We start from the raw sequence: 16,084 nt of genomic DNA, 5'->3' as shown, positions 1-16,084 counted from the left end.
TAGTTAACTCTCCTATTCAGTAGAGCTAGAAGTATAGTTATTAATGTGCCATTTGGCCCTCTCCAAATCTTTTGAATGATGATATATGCTGAAAGAAAATATTTGTGGGGGTTATAGCATCAAAAGTCTATTTAAGTACATGAAAATATTGGTTCCTTTCTTTTCCTTTTCTCCTAAAGTAGATAAAACTGATAAGGAAAATAAGTTTGTTCTTCTAAAAATATAGCCAGATTTCTTTTTAATTTAATGAAAGCTTCCACTATTAAATATTTGACTCAGTTATTAAATTCTTAAAAAAAAAAGGATCATACTATTAAAAAGTTCAAATGAAATTCAACCCTAGCAGAGCTGGCAGCCTTACTATTCTGACTGCAATTAGGCCTAAAATAATTTGCTTCATACAAAAATTGGCCACTATAGAAGAAAATCTCCAATCCATTTGTGGTTTAAAAATCACTCTCATATAAAAATTAACTTTCTTTATCTGCATGCTTTTGGGAAAAAAGTGGAAAACAGTAGAAATGCAATTTTCCATTTATCAATATTCTGAAAATAATTCCCCAAATCTCTCAAGCTATTGCAGTTAAATTTTTTTTCTTACCTCATTTTACAGGATACAGTTATAAAAAATAAATCCATTTTGATGTTATTTACAAACCTGATTTTTATATATGCCCTACATTTTTATTGTATATACAAAATGTAAAATTGCTAAAACTTTTAATCCTTGTTCAGATAGAAGTTGGTTTTTGAAAAATAACTTCTTTTGTAATAAAAAATTAACAAGCTATTGAGGACAAAATACTATGCCAAAAGATATTATAAAGTCCAATTTTTATTAATAAACACTTTGCTAAATTATTCCCTGCTTCCTCCAACTCCTTTAAAAAAAGAAAATCTTAAGTAAATAGCATCACTAGCTGCATAACTGGCAATTATTCTCTAAAATATTTTTGAAAAGGAAGTGTGGAAGTGAGCCTCCCTGGTGGCACAAGGGATTGAGACACAACCTATGAAGCTATTTGCTGCCACTGCAGCATGAGTTCAATCCCTGGCCAGGGTAGCTACCCACATGGCAAAGCAGACCTCTCCAATCTCGCCTGCTGCTCCCCTCAGCAGTATATTTCAGTCAATCTGTCTGTTCTGTTCCCCACTCTGTCTCTGGTGAATCCTCTCACTACCCACATTTCTGGCCTGTACCCCAGTTCTTGTATGAATAAATATTTTTTTATTAAAAAAAAGGGTCAAAGCAAGAGAAAGTGCCATAGGATCCAGACCTCAGAGTCCCACTCTTACAACAATATTTTTTCCCTTTTTCAGGTGCTCTAAAGACTAATTGCCTCTCTGGTGAAGTCCCTGAATTACCATTAACATGAAAGGAACAAGTCAGTATATATGTGATATTCTCAGCTGCAACCCATTCTCTTTAAATTAAGAAGAGAATGGGACAAACTCTACGATATTCTGGTTTGTGTCCAAGTTTTTAACCCAAATCTATACACTGCATTTCAATAATCTCAAATGGAGGGGGAAAAAAAACCCAGTAAAATCAGAAAAATGTACATCATGGTGAAAAAATAAGTTTAGTTAGTGGTACAGAAATGGAATGATTAACAATTTTAGTTGTACTGTTTTTTCAATTAAGTCATATATGTGTACGAATAAATATGTGCACATATATATGAATATATACTGTGTGTGACAGAGTATGTAAGAGGAAAATGTTATTTCTCTTGTGTAATAAAAATATTTTTCTTGAAGAAGTGACACGATTGTTCTCCTTCAACTTTAAGCACAAGATTATGATTCCTCTTTGTCATCCATAGCTGTTGTTTTAATAGCAAAATGCTGAACTAAGAAATGACTTTATGTTAGCATGTATTGACGCTTGTGGATTGCACCTATACCCCAAAGTATTATGGTGTACCTCTCAAAAGAAGACCCCATTCTGTTTTATATCAGTGTGGCAAATATTTGGAACATTAAAAAACAAAAATTTAAGATGGTTAGATCATTCTTAAATATATTCTCAACCTATCAGGAATAAATTTTGTTCTCTACTTTTGTACATTCCACATTTGAATGTCTCCTGTTGAGTCACCTTCTAATTTTTCTTTGGAAGTCTTCACATGTTAATAACAAGTATAAATCATTTCATATTGGAATTGATAATGAGCATCTTTAAATAAGAACTGCTATCTCAGAGAGTTTTAAACAACTCTTCCCTTGGCAATTTAAATGTATTTAGAATGTATTTTTTTTTTTTAATTTCCAAGACTCCTCTGAAGGTAATTGTCAGGAAGAGACTGAGTTATAACTTCAATACAAAGATATGTGCTAGAGTATAACAAAGGCAAGTGATTAGAAGTACTGAAGATTATTTGGGTAAAATCTTGGATAGATGCAGGAAAGCAGAAGGCACACCTCACAAGCAAGGCTTAAGGAAATGAGAGGGCTACAACTGCATGTGGCTTTATGGAAGCTACTTTGTGGGGGGTGGGGAGAGTAAAGTATAACCTCTGCAGTGATGGAGTTTATAATCTAACAGTAAAGATTAACAACTATCATGTGTTGATGCAATAGAGAGGATCATGGGTTTTGGAGTCAAATAGACTAAGTGACAATGAATTGCTAAGTGACAAAGTCCCATCATTTAAAACCTGGTGGTAACAGGCAGAAATAAAGTCATGTATTGGACAGGGCGTTGTCCAATATCTAATTGTTAGGCAGGAAATCCCCCTGCTTCCAGTAAAAGGAGGTAATGGCACTTGCTATTGTTATTCCAGAGTTTCTTATCTGCTCAAAAAACAAAACACTGAAAGCCAAGTTAATTTTCCTGCTACATGTCAATTAAAATATTAAAACATAGTTTGATGCAAAACCAGGTATAGCCTTATTATAGCAATCAAAGTTTTTAAGAAAAAAAATATGATGAGCTGGAAAGGAGTATAAAAATGGAAGAAAATACTGTTAGGGGGAAAAGGATGTCCCAAAGCAAATTCCATATAGGCTTTGTGGACTCCACCCCCACCCCAGGTCAAAGCCAAAGACACTGGGAACTCCAAATCCCATTACCACCAAAGGGAAGGTGGCTGGGACCTGAGGGTGGGGTTAAGCAGCCAGGTGGATACAAAAGGCAGACACGTGGGCTTTGGGGGGCTCTCCATCTTGGGCTCTCGGCCAGCTTGCAGCGTCCGGTCAGCTCTGAGAGTGCCTTTGGGTTTCCAGGTCGTCGGATCGGGTAGGACACATTAAAGACTTTATTTCCCTATTTTCTCCCTGAGTTGTACCTTTTCCTTATTTTCTTTTTCTCTTGTAAATAAACCTTTTATTAACCCTTTTGTGTGTGTCTGTAGTAGAGTATTCATAAGTCTCTTTAAAGCGCGCGGGTGAGGACCCACAGCCAGGAACCCGTTTAATATCGGGGCTGCTCTATAACAATACCATTCATTGTTATTTTTAAGCTAGTTTAGAAAAGATCTACTATAACACTTTAGGGGCAAAAACTCTTGGTTCAGCTCAAGGAATAGCTATATTACTTGGAATAATAGCCCCAAAAAAGAATTGTTACACAGCTAAGTATACAAAGGGTGGGTAACATAAGTAAGTAGTCACTTCGCTTACTCTAGGCCCATCTTGGTAGGGAAGGAGAGGTGGCGACAAGGAACACTTCTGTATTCAGTTTCCAGGGCAAAGTGGGGACATATACAGATTACTGGTGAGATCATATCAATGATCATGCGCAATGCCCCTGGATCAAGTCCATTTTATTTACTAGATTCACAGAAAATTAGTAGAAGCCAAAGAAAAGCAGTGTCTTTGAAAGCAGAAGTGTTTCTGATCAGCTGTGTACCTGCTGCTGAGTTTGTTCTTGTAAGATAAATGAGGCCATAGCAGGTTAGCACTACCCATGCTTATGCAGGGCTTATGTTACCCTCAGGAAAATCTTTCACAGACACTCACTGTTTTTCCCTCTAAGATGATTGGACTCAAGGTTCTCCCATGTCTTGACCAACTTACACTAGATTCAGTTCCCAGGTGTCTATGAATGATGGCAAATCTTACAATTCTCAAGCATTTACCACTTTAATGATATTAAAACTAAATTCAAAAGGGCACATCTATGTGTCCAGTCACCCCTTAAATGCAACTAAGGGGGCCCAAAGGAAGGTCACCTAATCCAGTTTGGGGAAAATAATTTTGAAAGAGGCAGCGACTAATTAAAAGGAGCAGGGATTTATTTAAAGACGGTTGATGAGGGTCTCTCCTGGTGGCGCAGGTGGTTGAGCACAGCACTGTGAAGCTGTCCACTGCCTCTGCTGCACTGGTTCGATCCCGGCCAGCTGGCGAGAATCCCACATGGCAGAGCAGACCTCTCCTGTCTTGCCCACTGCTCCCCTCAGCAGTGTATTTCAGTCAGTCTGCCTGTTCTGTTCCCCACTCTGTCTCTGGTGAATCCTCTCACCCTCTCGCACATCTGGCCTGTACCCCGCTTCTTGTATAAATAAATAAATGTTAAAAAAAAGATGGTTAATGATTCCCCTGGGCAAAATCAAAGGCCAGCTTATCATCAATATTAGTGCTATTTTATCCGAGGGTGATTGACACCTGGAGAGATCAGGTGGGGAGGTGGAGGATCACAGCTGAAATGCTGTCAAGGTATTTTATAAAAATTTAGAAGGTCTCAATTGCAGAGAATGTGGAAGGGCAACATAAAGGAAGTAAAATGGACTCAGCAGTCACAGGCAAAAATGGAGTGGTAAACTAGAGGAGGACATGGGAGGATTTCACACTGTTTGCAAACACACAAAGCAAGAGAGAAGGAGCATAAGCAGGAGCTTAAAATAGTCGTCACTTTTCTTGATTGCAGAAGAACAATAAAAAGGGAAGTCTTAGCAACTATCATGATTTGTTTCAGAAAAAAACATGACTCGACTGAAAGTGAGAATGATTTGCTTTCAATCTAAGGTGGTTGATATGCATGAGAAGTCAAAGATAAGACTTTCAGCTGGGTGTTCATAAAGATGAGGTTGAAGTTGATACTGCAAAAAATATTTTCTTTAGCATGAGTGAAGAAACACAAGCATGAGTTAAACACAAGGGAGGATAAAGAGGGAGAATCCAGTGTAGGTCTATTAATGACACTGTATGTAAAACAATGAGAAACCAGGATTTTATATTCTTACATATTCCTCAAAAGAATAAGTATCTAGGATGAGAGATGGACAGCAAAGCCACAGAGATGAGCTCAAAGGAAATGTAGGTGAGAGGATACAGAAAGGAATTGGAGTTAAAAAAACTCTGTGTGCAAAGAGGGGTGATACCTGGTCTTTTTAGAGTCTCAAATTTTCCTTTGCTCTAGGCATTACTTTTGTAATTATGAAATCACCAAAATACTTGTGCAGTTTGAAGAAGAAAAACACTTTCAATGCTGCTGATACTTAGTATAAAAAGAGGAGGTGAGCAGGGGTGATAAATATAAAAAGCAGACAAAAGTGTTACTAAAATACTTCTAAGCTGATAAATATTTCACATTATTGATAAAATTAAGTTGAAATGGTTAAACATTTTAAATTGAAAAGAGATGAAGACACATTCTGTCATGTACTAAATACTCATAGTAATTTAATAATAATATGTAATGATATAGAACAATAATAACAATAACAATAACATGTTCTTCCATGTGGAATATGTTCTCAATAGACTTGGTAACTGTTAGTACATGGAAGTACATCTTTCAGTTATGTCAACATTTGTTGTACGAACTTGACATTCATTGAATGAATCTGACATTGAAATATAGATGTATTTTCCAAGCAAATGGTACAAAAGAACTGGTGGTCAGGAAATCTGCCCTTAGAAGGTGCCCTTGGCACAGAGTAACCTAAGGGAAGCTGCTCACCTCCGAGTCCAAACTTCCCTCCTCAGCTAAGTAAGCATGTTGGATCACTACACCAAGTCCCAGTCCAGATCTATGGAGAGATAGTTCTATGATTTATATAGCCAATAAGGAAATTAGAGTTCAGAGAAATTAGGTTCCTAAGTCTTTTAGGCTTGATTTCTACTCCAGTTTTGTTCACTTGACACTTCTTTAGTGTGGGATCACAGTCTACGTGGGCACATGCATGAAAGAATTTTATCTCTTTATTCCAGTTGCAATTTGTTTCCTCTAAAAGGTCAGCAAAAAGAAAGATCTGGATAGGGAGATACAGATAAAAGGAGAGGGTAGTAGAAACTGAGTAGCTAAAAGACAAATATTAACATTAACCCACAGTCACAAGGGCTTATCTGTCAAGACGTTTGACCTGCTTATAAGGTATCCTCTTGCCTCTCCCAGAATATGTGGTCTCTCTCACAGATCATTCAAATGCCTTATAGGTATTCTCAACCTACTAATCATAGCAATACTGCAAAATAAATAAATAAATAAAAAGGAAAGTGAGAGTGGTATATTATTTATTTTTGGAGACAACTAGATTTTTTTGTGTGTGTGGATTTTATGGGTGTCAGATAGGGCTTTTCAACTGATGCCTAACAACTCCACTGAACTGAAATCTGGAGACCCATAAAAAAATTGGTAATGATACCAATAGCAGCACAATTTATGGCAGAGTACTAATAAGAGATCACTTTCTCTGCAGGAGTGCCTGACCAGGTTTGATGCCTGGCCTGTGATGAGTACAGCAGCTGTGACCTGCTTTCAGACACTGTGATGGAAAAACCACATGAGAAAAACCAAGTCCAATTTTAGCATAATTTTAACTGCCCACATACTTTCGTCTTACATATCACTCCATTAGGAAAGTGACTCCCAGTATTGCCATTAAAGAAGCAAAGTTCAATTTGACTTACAGTATCATTTTTTCTTTCATTTTTGGATTGCTAAAAAAAAATGTCAGTTCAAAACACAAAGGGACAAATGCAAGTAATTCACAGAACAGTCACTAGCTGCACAATAGGTATGAATGCGCACATACATGATAAAATGTCTTTTATGACTTGGAAAGCTGCTTAAATTGGAGTGTCAATGCTCTAAAAGATGAGTTAAGATGTTTTTAACTTTTACTGGGAATTAATACTTTTCTCTGAAGATGGTTATGCCTTCAACTGGATGTATATTGTATATTGTAACCTTATTCCTAAGGGTATATGCTTTTTCTTCCACCGCAGTTTTCACATTTTATCCAGTTGATATATACAAATCTACAATTTTCCTATGGTTGAAACTATTTCACAATATCAATTTACTCATGCTATTTAAAGGCAGTTAATGTCATATCTCAGACATGCACCAGGTCCCAAGTGTTATGTTAATAACAATGACAAGCAATAAAGGAATGAAACTCACTATGAGTGTTTGAGCAATGCTGATGGAAAGAATTTAGAAGTGGTCCTTATTAAGACAGACTAAACTCAAAATATTTAAAAAACAAAAAAGAATGACTACAAAGGAGGTACAGCACAAAGATCCTAACCTTTGAAAGGCATATACTCTAAAAAAGGAGTGAAACCAATGGGTGAAGTGATAACATTAATAAATCCAAATCAAGTCTCCAGAATCACAGAGGAGAAGTTCAACAGCAACATCAGTTTCTTGTTATGTCATTGAAGGGTCTCACAGAATCCCCCCAACACATTACTCTGATCACATCTTGCATTATAGTCTTTGACACGTAGTACACGCGATACAGCACAATCTGGCACTGCTTGTAAACACTCTGCAAACAGACTTCAATGTGCACACTGGTTCTACCCTCCAAATTAGCATTCCCTTATACTGCAGTCAATTTCCATTCTGTCCATCCTTTAATTGACAAACCATCTCTACTTCTCTGGGTCCCTTATAAGATTCCAGTAGGAATCTCAGTAACACAATCACAAGTTCATATAATTTTGTAGACCTATATAAGTAAAATATTTAACTATACTCTAAATAAATAAAATATTAATCAAGGTAAGTTGATTCTATTAATTCTGTCAACTCCGAGGTTCTCTCTATCACACTTTCCCCTCCTGTTGACCTACTAAAGTGGCCCAGGGCATTTCTCAAATCCATTTGAGGGGAAAATGAGTTGGAAAAATGTTTTGCTTGAATACAGTGACTACTTTTGAGTGGCTCACAGATATTTCTGTGCATAAAAAAGTTACCAATCATCCTAGTGAGGAATACAGGAATACTACTCAGAGTGCTGGTTCCCCCAACTTCACCAAGAAAGGCATGGGGCCAAGTGACATAGTAAAACGATTGTGACTTTTTTGCATCCAGATTTAGAGGGGTGTGAGTACAGGGAGATGAGCAAGATTTGAAGTGTACAAAGTCAGAAACTAATATATGGAAAGTTTTCTTACTCCTCCAATGCATAAAACTGCATGCAATTCAGATAATTTAGTTTTTACTGGTAGCTTGAAAAGGGGACATTTGCTCTTGTATAAAATATACTTGAAAATGCAGTATAGATTTTTAATTTACTATGCTAGCAAAATATAAACCCCAGCAATTCTACAGATTACAAATATATGCATGTGTGAAGTTCCTGCTTACATATCTCAAATATTACTTAAATAAAAGCATTTTGAGTAACCATATTAAAGCAAAGATTAACATCAATGTATTCAATGTATAAGGGAATAATATTATATACGGAAAGTAATTAAGTAACATTCAGTCAAAATTATAGGGGAAAATGTAAGTTTTTCTCAGCATTAACTGATGTCAATATGTCATTAACAAAAATATTACTATTTTATATTTTCTGTTTTCTCTAATATTAGCTTTATTAAATTTGTAAATTACTATGATTTTTACTCATTTTAAATAACCATTTGGGGGATATTTAAATTTTATATTTCTCTCCTTATACAGCATCTCCCCAAATTATATAGATTGAGAACCCCATAAAATGTGGATCACTCTATACTTTTTGGAGTATTTTGTATCCTGCTTTGTCTTATTGATATAGTTGGATATTTATTTTCTTACCTTAATTTACTCACTTAACAAATATTTACTGGGTAACTAATATATACTAGGCAGTCTTTTAGACTCTGGACACATCAGTACAACACACAGAAGTCCTGATCTTGTAGCGCTCGTGATAACTGAAGGAAGTCAAATAACAAACAAGTACACAAACAAATGTGTGTATTTAAGACAAGGGTGAAACAAGTTCTTAGACATGAATTACCGAGAGAGGATGGGATGGAAAAGCCAGTAAAGTAGAGCACCCCACACCTTGAGTTTCTTCATCTCAAGCAAAGTCAATCATTTAGGATCCCTGGTGGGGTGGGCAGAGAACAGACCCTTGCTGAATGAGCTAAACTGAGCTAGAGGAACAAGATCAACCTCTAAATTCAGAAACCTTTGGGATTTGCTCCAGACAAGGGAAGTTCTTTGCTGCTATCCATGAAAGGGTTGATGCCCTCAATATGTAAATCATTTGCTACTGTCAGGTTTGTTTCCCTTCATCTAACACTTTGTTCTTCAGCATCAACATTTATTTTAAAACAAACATTATTCACACTAATGCAGCATATGTTATCACCCTTGCAACTTAATGATAAATGAGCATAAAAGTAACATCAACACCAGTGTTAACAATTCCAGTAGACACTCTCAAATACTGACTGCAATCCTGTCAATGACTATGGTTATGCAGGAATCTATTGCCCGGTCAGTTACCTTTCAGTTTTTGATAGCTTGCAGCTTTACTTCCTAGATATTCATGAAATTAATCTATATTCTTGAGATTTATGGCCATCTATGGAATAACTAGACAGGTCATAGCTGAATTTCCTTAAAAAGATTCTTTGGAAGAATTGATGTTTAAACAATTTAAAAATGCAGAAGATACAGGAATTGATAAATTGGATTAAAATGGTAACTCAGATACTCATAGTGGGTAGATGGACTTGTGGTTTAGGGGTTGGGGGTGGACAGCCATGCCTGGATATGGATAAGGCTTGCTCAGCCTGAAAACAGGTATGAGGCAAAAGACTTGAGGAGAAAATGACTGAGAAGATGTGGGGACCTGGTTGGAAGATATTTGCCAGAAGATCTTAAAAGTGAAAGTTTCAATTTAATTGAATTCAATCATAATGAGGTTTTCAGACAATCTACAGCATTTTTTCAACTACTGAGGCAGCACTCTACATACATTTTAGAAAGATATTTATTGTTTATGAATATATGAAAAATGGAGACCCAAAGAATAAATGGAGATATACCTATTCTCATCAGTTTCTTTAGTAATACCCTTTAAAAGCTAGTAAAGCAAATTCAAAGTGTCCAGTGGAGGGGGTTGTACCAGGGAGTACTGTTTGGCTCAGCCTGAGCACAATACAGGTGGCTCATTGGGCAGCCATGTTGGTCTATACCAAGTGTTTATGGAACCTTTCTTTTGTCCTACATTTTAAGGCCACAGACTCCACTGAGTTGAGAACAGCCTGTGAAAGAATATTTCACTAGCTTTTTTGAGGATGAAAAGAGAGAGAGAGATCTGCAATGCCTTTAGGCATTGGCACGTGGTTGCAAACTATTACTGGCAACATCAAAGTCTTAAATTCAAATCACTGAGTTCTACAAGATAGATGAGAAACATCCACAAGTCAATTTAAGGCATCCTGGGCACAAATCTATATGATTTATCAGCTGCATTTGAAACCTTTGATCAGCAGGACAGGAAGGGGTGGTGCATGATGGAGCCACTGTTATCTCTTAAGAACACTCAAAAGGTAGTTTTACACCAATTCCCGTGTGCCCCAAATGTTGTCTTCTGTATAGGAACAAAGGCACCAATGCCTCTTGGGCCTTACTTTTTTTCATATGGAAAGCATAGTCTCCACACATAGCAGCACTAAAGTTCTTTTTTTTTTTTTTTTAAAGATTTATTTATTTATACAAGAACTGGGGTATAGGCCAGAGACACAGGAGGATGAGAGGATTCACCAGAGACAGAGTGGGGAGCAGAACAGGCAGACTGACTGAAATACACTGCTGAGGGGAACAGCAGGCGAGAGAGGAGAGGTCTGCTGCTCCATGTGGGTATCTCTCTGGCCAGCCGGGAATCGAACCTGTGCTGCAGAGGCTGCGGACAGCTTCACAGTGCTGCGCTCAACCTGCTGTGCTACCGGGGAGACTCAGCACTTAAAATTCTAAGCAAGAGTCAATTGAAAAGCTCAGTCCAAAAAACACTGAAACTGGGCTTCTCTGGCAGGGAACACATTGAATAAAAGTGCCAGGACAGGTTCTGCCCTGTCCTGTTCTTGATGGAGGCATTCCCAACTTTGGTAGCTGTGGAGTGAGACCTCATTTGTTGACCCATAGCTAGTCCTGGAGGTCTAGGATCAGCTTTAACCTCAGGCACCTTCTACCTTATACAACCGGTAAGCAGGTGGGGGTTCTATTCATCTGTGAGGTGGAACTGGCCCCAGCTGCCCAAGCCTTTGTGACATCATATTAGATAACTGCAATCTAATCCACTTGAAAGTAGCCTAGAAGACCACCCAGGTGTTTCATATGGCTGCTGTCTTGTTACTAAATAGGTCCATTGCACAAGCTGGCACACATTACACAAGCAGCCTAATTCACCTGGAGGCGCAGCGAGGCAATAATCCACAGATCATTATTGACTTTTCTGTGTAACTCCTGGCATCAAATTCAACATGCATCAAAATGCAAAGGTGACAGATACAAAACTAGATTGTGGTTCTGCAGAAGCAGCAAATGTTTTTTGCTAATAGCATTAAAGCTTAACCTTCCAAAGGAAAGACATTGGAAACAGAGGACCTGCTAATGCTAAGTATGTCAAATACATTCTTTAGTTTGAATTCAAAATAAGTTCCTACAAATGAATTTTTGAGTGTCACAGGTTTCAGTCAATTTAAATAACATATGTCAAGTAAGCCAAAGATCGGAAATCCATGATAATTTAAAATGACGATATAAGTAAATTTATATTACTACCCCCCAGCCTCCAAGGTCCTAGGTTTAAACCGAGTCATACCAGAACATGAGATGCTTATTAACTTGAAAGTAATATCTGTTTAATCTACTTCATTTCACGAGCCCATTAGACCCATACATACTGCATTATACTAGGTTAATATTTATAACTAAATAGCATGAAATAGACAATATTGATAAGAAGTCACAGAATAGCAAATTACAGCACTATCTGCTCAGATAAGAGGAAATGTGATAATGCAATTCAGCAACATAGACCTACCACCTAAGAATTAAGTTGCAGGTGCTGATAAACAGGCATTATCTAAAAAAGCCAGTATTTGAACTTGTCAATGGTTTCTGAGACTAGTCTTCTTTAATTTGAGATGAAGGATCATAATCTCATCTCCCGGTTTTCCCAGGGTAAGCAAACGAACACAGAGTGCTGTTATCTCATACCATGTCCACCTAGTTTGGAAACCAGCACACACACAAACACACATACACACTCTCCCCACAAAGAGTTGCTTCCACACAGGAGGTATTTAGGCCTCAACATTCTTGCTGAATGCCCAGGAATGCCAGCGACACTGCTAAATCATTTAATTTGTTTCCTCCATATATACAGGTACATGTGTGGTGGTTATCTTTCTGATTTGTGACAGTGTTTGATTGTGTTCTTAAAGTCATCCAATATTTTCACAAAGGTTATGATGTTCCTTGTCCATAACCCCTGAACATTTTCAATAGCAGCTTTTAAATGATCTTTGAAGAGAAAACCCAGCAATTTCAGACTTACATGTCACAAATAAAAAGTCTTACCACTCAGCAAATGTTTTAGCAAATTATGTGAATAACACATTTGAAGCAAGGGGTGAGGAAACAGACTCTCCTTCTAAATGGGAGGAGCTGCAATGCCACTTAGAAAGGGTCACGCATACTAAGATGAGCAGAATCTGTGGTCGTGAAACCATCTACCCCAGCTTCCACTACCATCTACTAATTTCATAAGCCCTTATGTTTAGAATACAGATTTCATAAACCCTTATGTTTAGAATAGATTTCATTTCCTATCTAAAACAAACATATGGTATCAAGCAGTCTTTTAATGCTCAGATTTAAATTAGTTTTAAAGAGATAAAAAGACTGAAATAGTTCTGCGATTTGAGCATGCTTAACGACAGCAATATTTATATAAACATATTGGCAGAGGAAATGTTAAGTTTTCTCTATCTCAGTGGGCCTACGGTTTCATTTTAAAAGCAACACATTTGTAAAACATTCACAATGTTGGATGTGGCTTTGGTGGTCGGAATGACTAGTAGACCTACTTCCCATAACATTTCAGCACTTGAACAATTCAGCTCTAAATTACAAAGGAGCCCCTGAACACATCCTAAGTGCTTGTTAATGATGGCCTGTTTATTTGGTAACTGCACGGTTGCTGCGAGATTTGTGCAAATATTCAGCAAATACCCAGTGTGTACTCAAGCATCCTGGGTGCCAGGTAGAGTTCATGCTGCTTTCTCTGAGGTTAACCTCAAGGTAATCTCTTAATCCTTGAAAGCAGAGTTTTCTCATTGTGTGGGTTGCAACCCATTCACGAATCTTTGAAATCAATTTAAGGGGTACAGATCAGCATTCCATACAATGGCTGGTATGCAAAATGGTGCAGAAATTATCATAGTGTGATACACACAGCAAAGATACTTTGTCTTATAGGACAGTTATATACAAATATGAGTGCTGGAAAAGGAACATGCATTTCCTTGCTTCCAGTCATGATCAGAAGTCTTGAAAGAAAAAGAAAGAAGCTCTAATCCATCCTAGAGGACACTACATAGCTGTCTAGAACACCACAGATTTGGGGAGACTGTGGGATTATGAACTCCTAAGGAAACATATTTAACCCAAGTGTGAGTCTGATAATTTAATTCCAAAGCATTTCTGGTTTTGTAGCTTTACATTCTGTTTAATAATCATTTTCCTCATGCCTTTATTGGAAACTTGCTGAGTACTAGCATTTGTGTAAAGTCCTGGGAAAACAACTATGAATATTATATAATCCTTAGCTCCCAAAAGTCTCTAAAGAGACTGACTTATAAGCAATAATACATAAGAGAGTATCACTAAAGATATCCAAGCAGTCACTGCAAAGGGCTGTAGGCATAAGAACTAAAATTCTAATTGCTGGCAAGGAGATTGACATCTTATTGTGTATCCATTCACCCATCCAATCACCAACCTCCTCCTATATTCAAGGCACTGAAGTAGAAGTTTGAGAAAACAGGTGAAAGAGAATAAGAAAAGATAAGAAGAGCAGTAGAAATGATTGAGACTAGTCAGAGAGACCCCTGAAGAGCAGGAGAGGCCACCTCTGCCTGCTGGAGCTACAGGGGTCCTCAGCTAGGGCTGTGGGTGGTGGTGATGAAGGAAGATATGGACACTTGATGACCCTCATACCCAAGACAAAGCTGGTTCATAGTGAAGACACAGCAAACACATGCATGTGTATTTGTGAACATTTTTAAAGCTAAAGGCCAAAAACATAAGGCAGAAGCTAAAATGGGGGCCAGCACTATGCCATAATGCTAAATTCAAAGAGGCAGAAAAATAACATAATGGGAATCAGATTTTAGGTATTTACTGCTTCAAATCCTGATTTCTGATGATTTCTGTTACAATAAAATCAACTCTTTACCAAGATCAACAAGATTTTCTATGATCTGAGCAACTGTGTGGGGCTACAGGTGGTTCTGAACAAGGATACAAAGAATTAAATGACAAATCACCCATCCACATTGCTGATTCAACATACAAGGTCAGACACAAAGGATCCATGTGTCCAAGTGTCAGGGCTCAGGGTTGGAACAGGAGACCTGAAATAAGAGTCACCCTTGGACCTCATACCCAGGCTAGTAATAAAGTGAAACAGACTTTGCATGTCTGTTCAACAGCAACCCAAACCAGTGATCCAGCTCCATGGATACATGACAATCTCGACAATAACATGACATCATATTGCTGATTCTCAAGAGTATGCAGAGTTTAACCAAGGCAGAGAACATGGAAACCAGACTACCTGAGAGAGCACAAATATTGCCACAGCCCCAGAGTATCCTTTCAGAGAAAAACAAAGTCATTTATTTCAATTCATTCTTCAAATAACTGGTAGGAGAAAACTTCTCCAAGATAAGTCATCCATGATGTGAGTGGCAGGATATTTAGCACAAGTAAAGGTGCAGTTCATGTGTCACATGGGCAAGTCTGTAAGAGAAATACTGCTGAATTTTCTTGGCAGTGACAGCAGTCCAAAAGGAAAACACCACTGTGGTGAGCCCATCTAGCGGCTGCTGTGACTCTCCCTGATGATGAGCCACAAGCATGCAATCACTGGCATGCAGAAACTCCTGACTGATAGCCATGAGCAGTTTGCCTCTGCTATCTAAGTGTCACAGACTGAGCACACTCTTGCCTGACCTAAACTCAGCATTAATACCTGAATCGCAGCCTGGGGAAGCTCAATATTCCACTGCTGGAAAGAAGATAAACAGCAACAATACAAAGATGCAGCCCTTTTTAGTGCCACTAGTGAAACCAAATGCATTTTATCTTTCTCCTGCATCTAAAATGTCTATCATCTTCTCTTGGTGGAATGAGTGATATTTAAACACTCCTGCAAAAAAGCCAGTTTCTTGAAGACTTTTCCACAAACCAAATGGCAAACAGTAAAAAAAAAAAAAAAAAAAAAAAACTGCTTATACTTAACATCATAGGACACAAATCATCAGGTTGCTGGAGGACATGCCATTCATAGTCACACACCCAGATAAAACAACACGTTCACTAGTAATAGCACCTACCTACTGTCCTGGGATACATGGCTAATTTCTATAGTATAAGCTGTGCATTAATCTGCTATTGGGACAAATGATATGTTTCACTATCATGGTGTGTGTGTGTGTGTGTGTGTGTGTGTATATATATATATATATGACTTATTTCATGTTTTTTTCTCACCTTGGTTGAGCATGGCAAGAAATTATAGTACCTTAAAAAGAGCTCATCGACATATCTGAACACATACCCTCTTAGCCACATCTCCATTAGCACAGATAGTTAAGTGCTATCTCTTGGAGG

At 37.6% G+C, this 16,084-nt stretch overlaps 1 protein-coding gene across 4 annotated transcripts in view; it reads right to left on the bottom strand.

Annotated features, from left to right (window-relative positions):
* Positions 1-16,084, bottom strand: part of PARD3B (par-3 family cell polarity regulator beta) — a gene marked incomplete at both ends in the record, with an annotated part of 909,806 nt that overhangs the window by 500,303 nt on the left and 393,419 nt on the right. The window lies entirely within an intron of this gene.

The sequence above is a fragment of the Talpa europaea genome (genome assembly GCF_964194135.1).
Source record: "Talpa europaea genome assembly, chromosome: 1".
In the NCBI taxonomy this organism is placed as follows: domain Eukaryota; kingdom Metazoa; phylum Chordata; class Mammalia; order Eulipotyphla; family Talpidae; genus Talpa; species Talpa europaea.
Note: the sequence above shows the minus strand (reverse complement) of the source record. Positions and strands in the feature narration are given on the sequence as shown.